Source organism: Ixodes scapularis, unplaced genomic scaffold (assembly GCF_016920785.2).
Source record: "Ixodes scapularis isolate PalLabHiFi unplaced genomic scaffold, ASM1692078v2 PGA_scaffold6__148_contigs__length_123643588, whole genome shotgun sequence".
NCBI classification, from domain to species: Eukaryota; Metazoa; Arthropoda; class Arachnida; order Ixodida; family Ixodidae; genus Ixodes; species Ixodes scapularis.
The window spans coordinates 82,497,071-82,503,070 of record NW_024609881.1 but is presented as its reverse complement, the minus strand read 5'-3'; positions in this window follow the sequence as shown (position 1 = coordinate 82,503,070).

Genomic DNA, 6,000 nt, shown 5'->3' with positions numbered 1-6,000 from the left:
ATGCACGATGCTGGCAACTGTAGGGTCAGTCGTTAGACTTTGCCCTTGGCGATGGGCAAAGTCCGGTTTGAAACACTGTGTCACTGGAGCAAATGCACAGATTGATTGCTACTTCCTTGGCGATACAACCGCTGCCTTCTCACGTCGACACACGAGAAATACCGCAAACAAAAGCAGACACCGTCACGACTTCGCAAGGTGAAACCGGAGAGGTCAAGAGCGGAAGAATTGCTTTGAGTGTCGACGTGCTATGTGGCATCAACAGCAGAAACCTGCCATTAAAAAAAATACTAGTTTGTAGTTTTTTTGCTGGACGTGACGTCGCAACAACTGACGGCAGCGACTGGCTGGCGGAGTTGATGTAGATTCTTTTGGGGGGAATTTGCCACTGAATTCATAACCTGTCATCAAATGTAGTCTCTAAACATGGCAGATATAATCAGGCCAGTTTCCTTCCAGAATGCTGCCGCGTCTGTCGCACAAATTATTTCCGTTGCTAAGGGGCAATTGGGACTTTACGTAAACGTAGGCTGGACGTGCGTGTAGGAAAAATAACATGAATGACCGACCACATCATTGACTCTTTCAACATTTTTATAATGCAATTAAATGCAAAGGTGCAAGCGAGCTGGACAAGAATGACGAAAATAACCCCTGAAGAACGGGAACAAGAGGGACAAAGGACAAACACAAATTTCCAAACACAGCTAGGTGACTGGTGCGCGACCATACGTGTTTGTCCTTTGTCCCTCTTGGTCTCCTTCTCCAGGGACTATTTTCGTCGTTCTTGTCCAGCTCGCTTGCACCTTTGCATTTAATTGCATCATAATCATAACCTTGAATTGCAAGCTTCACCCTTATAGGTGTTAGACTGTTGAGAGCTGATAAAACCCGTTTGTTCTACTGACGTCTAACGCCTAACCCCTGGTTAGCTTGGTTGGTAGAGCGCTCCACCTGTAATGGAGAGGTCACGGGTTCAATACCCGGACCAGGCGAATTTTTTCGGTCGCGCACCGTCACCTAGCTGTGTTTGGAGATTTGTGTTTGTCCTTCGTTCCTCTTGTTCCCCTTCTCCAGGGATTATTTCCGTCTTCCAACACATTGAAAAAAAACAAATCCGACAAGTCAACATTTTTTTTGTTTTTTCCCCCATTTTTAGTGGCACAAATCCGACAAGTAAAATAAAAAATAAAAAAGTACATAACGTAAGGCGTACATGAACTCTATAGATATAATACCAGTCCCAATGGTTTAGCAGAGGCTGGTCTTCTCAGAAAACCCCCTCTCTCACTCGAGTCCATATTATCATTATTGAATCTTAAAAAGAAGCTGCCCCGTAAAAGCTGCAGAAAATGCACAAAACAAAGTGACCGTGCCTAAAAAGGTCACACCTGCCTTTCACATGGCTTTTTGAACTACATGCAGTGCAGGATGCAGAACGGTACCCATGGGCTAGTTAGCAGCAGTTGTAACCCAGTGCTTGTAGTATATCGCAGCTGCTTGGAAGGGAGAGAGGCCACCTCCTTCCTGCCGTGGTACCGGGAAAGGCAATACCGATGGGCCACAGATGTCGAGCACCTTGGGTATTTCTGTGCATCCACGAAGCAATTCTGGGACAGCAACAACAGAAAACTTCAGTAACACAGTGAACAAAAAGAGACCAAAAGAGTAGGCATGCAGGCGAGCGTGAATTGTGAACACAGTTAAAACCCAAGGCACAAGGAAGCAGAAAGAGGGCACATGAAGAGGCCTCGACTTCCTTGCATGTCGGGTCTGAGTCTCGTACGGGGTAGTAAAGAGCAAAAATACTGGTTCCCTAGCCTTTTCTGCCTCAAGAAGCCTTGAAAGAAAGAAATCCTATTGGTCATTTATCTTGTTTTCTCTTCTCGGGCGGATTACAGTGCACGCTGCGGCAGCAAACCGCCTCGAAGGGGCTCAACTCACACTTTTAAGAATGATTAGCGAGCAATTTCTCCATTGTGTACTACGTGCACTCTATATTTTAAAGGGGAACTCCGCCGATTTTTGGGTAGACTTCGATTTGGCTGGAAATTTGCAGACCGCATCAATAACCCTTTCTTAACTGATAACCAAAATATTTTAAAGAAATAAAATTTTTTCGTGAAGTTATGAAATTTTCAAGTTACGCCGGCTGCGAGGGTTCCAGGAGCCACTGGCAACAATGAAAAATCCCTAATTTCCCTACCCGCGTAAGTCACGCATGTGCAGGCGGACAAGCGACTCGGGCAGCCGCGAAGTGGCTTTCCGAAAGCCTGCGATCGAGACAATTTTTTCGCAGCTTCAAGGTTGAAAGTTTCTTTGCAATGGGTAGCAATCTGTGCTCCACAATAGATTGTAGAAACAGTGCTGAAAAAAAGTTTCTTTTTTACCCTTGTTTTCGTGGAAGAAAAAAAGCGTTCCCTGGCAGCAATGGAGGCCAGTCACGTCAAGGCGCTTTTGCGCGAGCTGTGTGCCGAGAGAATTAAAGCCCGCTCACACTCTTGCGACCTCTTAAACCTGGGTTCCTTAAAACTTCTTAAACCAGAAAACACACTGGCGCCATCTATTGGGAAGCAGTGTAAACTCGGCGGTCCGGCATATTTTTTTTTATTTCTCGCGCATTATCCTTTTTTTCTTAGCTCGAAAAACTTTTGTCAATGTTATAAACGAGCCTTTCTATGGGTATTACGCACATTTGACCTCGGAAATTCCGCAAAACCTTCGCTCTTGTGAAATGCAGTTCCAGGGTCACCGCATAGATGGCGCCACAATGCCCAGTGTGTTCCCTCATTCTAAAAACATTTAAGAAGTTTTAAAAGATCTCGTCTCTCTCAGTCGTACTCGGTCGCAAGAGTGTGAACGGGCCTTTAGTGTCACGTGAAACATTTTCACTTGTGCTCGGAATACTTTATAGCTGCGAGTTGAGTATCCTTCAGCAGCTGGAACAGCTTCAAGAGCGGCAACCGCAAACTCAAGCCGGCTGTGACCATTGCGACATCCGTCCAAAGAAGAGCGCTAATAATATTGCGAAAAATAGTACACTAGCACTATAGTCGACATTTGGCAAAGTCACATTTGTTATTCACAATTGGTTCAGTGATTTTTTTTTAAGTTTTAGAAACACTATATTTGTTTCGGACGTCGAATCTAGCTCAGGCTACTCTCGAAGTTCCACTCACAAGGCCGATATGTTGAAGACGAGAAGTGAAACGTCTAAACAAAGTTCAAGACTGAATTTAGACATGACTTTCGACATATTGCTATTCCTCTCTGCTATTACAGAGGTTCACGGAGCAAGTGTTGAGCTCCATTAATATACGATAGAGCCTTGCCTGGTTTGTCAAATGGTTGGCATGCAATATTCACTGCAGAAGAAGTGATGAAAATGTCTTTAATTTATTACATTGCGGGGAAATTTTATATAGGGCTGAGTTGTTTTTTTTAATTATGAAAATATTAATGTTGTTAAAGGGAGGCATGCAAATTTACAGCTGATAAAAACTGTGCTAAACCACCCTAAAAAGAAAAAAAAAATCTTATATAGAGTTACCCCCTTCCCATGTGCTTTCGTGGATGGGTGTTTGAACGTGCTGCATTCTACTCCAGAAGTAAAAAGAAAAAATATCGGTACACACTTTTTAGTAACTTTTGTTAACACATTTTGAATTAAAAGATATATGATGTCTTTCTGTACCTCACACACTATTGTATCTTCAAGCAAATAATTTTTATTTGGAGATGAAAAAAAAACTGGTTTGCCCTGTATGTATATACAGCCTTAATTTTTATTTGGAGATGAAAAAAAAAACTGGTTTGCTCTGTATGTATATACAGCCTTGATGGAGATGCGCCTCAACGGGTAACTGGTCTCTTAGCTGTAGATGAGAAATTTAGCCAGTGCAGTAGTTTTTAACGTGCATCACGCAGTAGTGATCACACAAACGCGTACCGGTACAAAACTCATCCAGTTTCTTCCATTCTCACCCCGAAATGTTCCATTTTGCTGGGACCTCCTCTCCCCCCACTTCCTCGTACAGCACTTTGTCATAGGCGGGCGCCCCCTTGAAACGAAATCCTGGCTACGTGCATGCCGTGACGTCACGGCAATGAAAAGCGCAAGTATATTGGAATCTTGGTTTTTGGCGTCATTTTCATTTGCTGATTTCACAATAACTATTTTGAATTTCGCGATAGTAAATAGCATACCGGAAAGAGTAAAAGATGGCGATTTCGGAAATATAGTTAGGTGGGGTTGCTCAGAAAATCGCTGGAGTACCCCTTTAAGCAGGTCATCTTTTCTGGGAACACGGCAGTGGTAGGAACGTTACTTGTGTCGAGCTAGAGAAACCATATTGGGGGCTAACCCAGCTAGGTTCACACTGGCTTTCATGGCGATTATGTGCAATGCAGACAGCTTTCACTATTTCAACTGAGTGCCTAGGCAAACACAGAAGCAGCCACATAAGACAATCAGGGGAAGACGCCGAGTTGTACAGGCTAAGGAGGAAGGACATAGTGCAGCGAGCTATCTAGTCCAGGCTATTCCTCTGAGAAATCCAGTCCGTGGAAATGTAGGTCCGTTATTCCCGCCACTAATTTAGGTAACTAATGCAAACATTACACTATTTTGCATATTTCTCTACTGCAATGCTAGTCACCCGCAACGGAAAAAACGCCACAAACTAAAAGGAAGTCTGGTTGCATTGTTAACACGGACATCAAGTCCATTAGGAAAAGCCACCTGTGCCATCCACGTGTTCATAAGCGAGCTGGAGTTCATCAAAGCACAACCGAGAATCTCTTGGAAGCAGGGGCGGATTAAGAGGGGGGTCCGGATGTCCTGACCCCCCTCTTGATTTCTGCGTGTGTAAAATTTAGGGTAAAAGGAAGGAGAGGGGGAAGGGGTTCCTAAACATATGGTACGCTGACCAACACCTGACCCCCCCCCCCCCCCCCCCCCCAGCAAATTCCTGCATCCGCCCCTGCTTGGAAGTACTTCGTTCCTTGTCAGTAGTTATTGAACGAAAACACAGTGCAGTGGTGATTACCACCAGCACAGCCTTGCCCTTGGCACTGCTGTCCCTAGGGTGGCACATGAACGACATGGCCTGCAAGCCACATATATCCCTAAAAGAAAGCTGCATAGAATGCACTTACCATGGCTAGCGTCGCCACCCAGAGAGCTTGCACAAACCCTCTGCATGGCACGCAGTGCTGTTCAGAACAGAGCGGCACTGGCTAGCCAGTTGCTGCGAAGGCTTGTAGTGTCTTGCAGCTGCCTTGGAAAAGCTGCAAATCACCCCTTTCACGCTTTGTGGTACCCATCAGCTTCAAGATAAATGCTGCTGATGAATCGCGACCAGCTATAACCTGTCGCAAAGGGAGAAAAAGGTGTGAATGTGCAGGCTCCTATCTGTTTGCTTAAGTCTCGCGTCTGAGTTTTGTTTTTTTTAGAAGAAAACAACAATGACACGGGCTGGGCGTGTTCCAGGGCGTCTTCAGAAATTCGATTGTGACCAACCAGAAGCCGGAAATAATACCCTGGCGGTGGTCGCAAGAAACAAACCTGATAACTGCATTGGAGTAACTCTCGATGGCTGAAAATATGGTACACGTGACGTTTCAATCACGCTCATCCAAAATGATGGTGGAAGAGTGCGACTACCGGAACGATCGACATATCCGTACGCCAAGCGCCAAGGGCCGGGAATCTGCCGTCCGAGCAATCGCACTCTGTACGAGCAAAACCGGGTTGAGCGGCGCATTCTTTTCTTACATCTTTCTGCATGATCATGATCAAAACAACACGTGCACCCTATTTTCAACCACAAAGAGTTACTACACTTCACTCTTACGCGCTTATTAAAACCATTTACGAACATAGACCTTTGATCAGAACTGTTTCTAGCTACCACCGCTAGGGGACTCTTTTCGGCTTCTGGTTAGTCAAGAGAGCATGCCAAGCCCTCTTTCCGAGTCTGGTGCACACCCTGGTTCTGC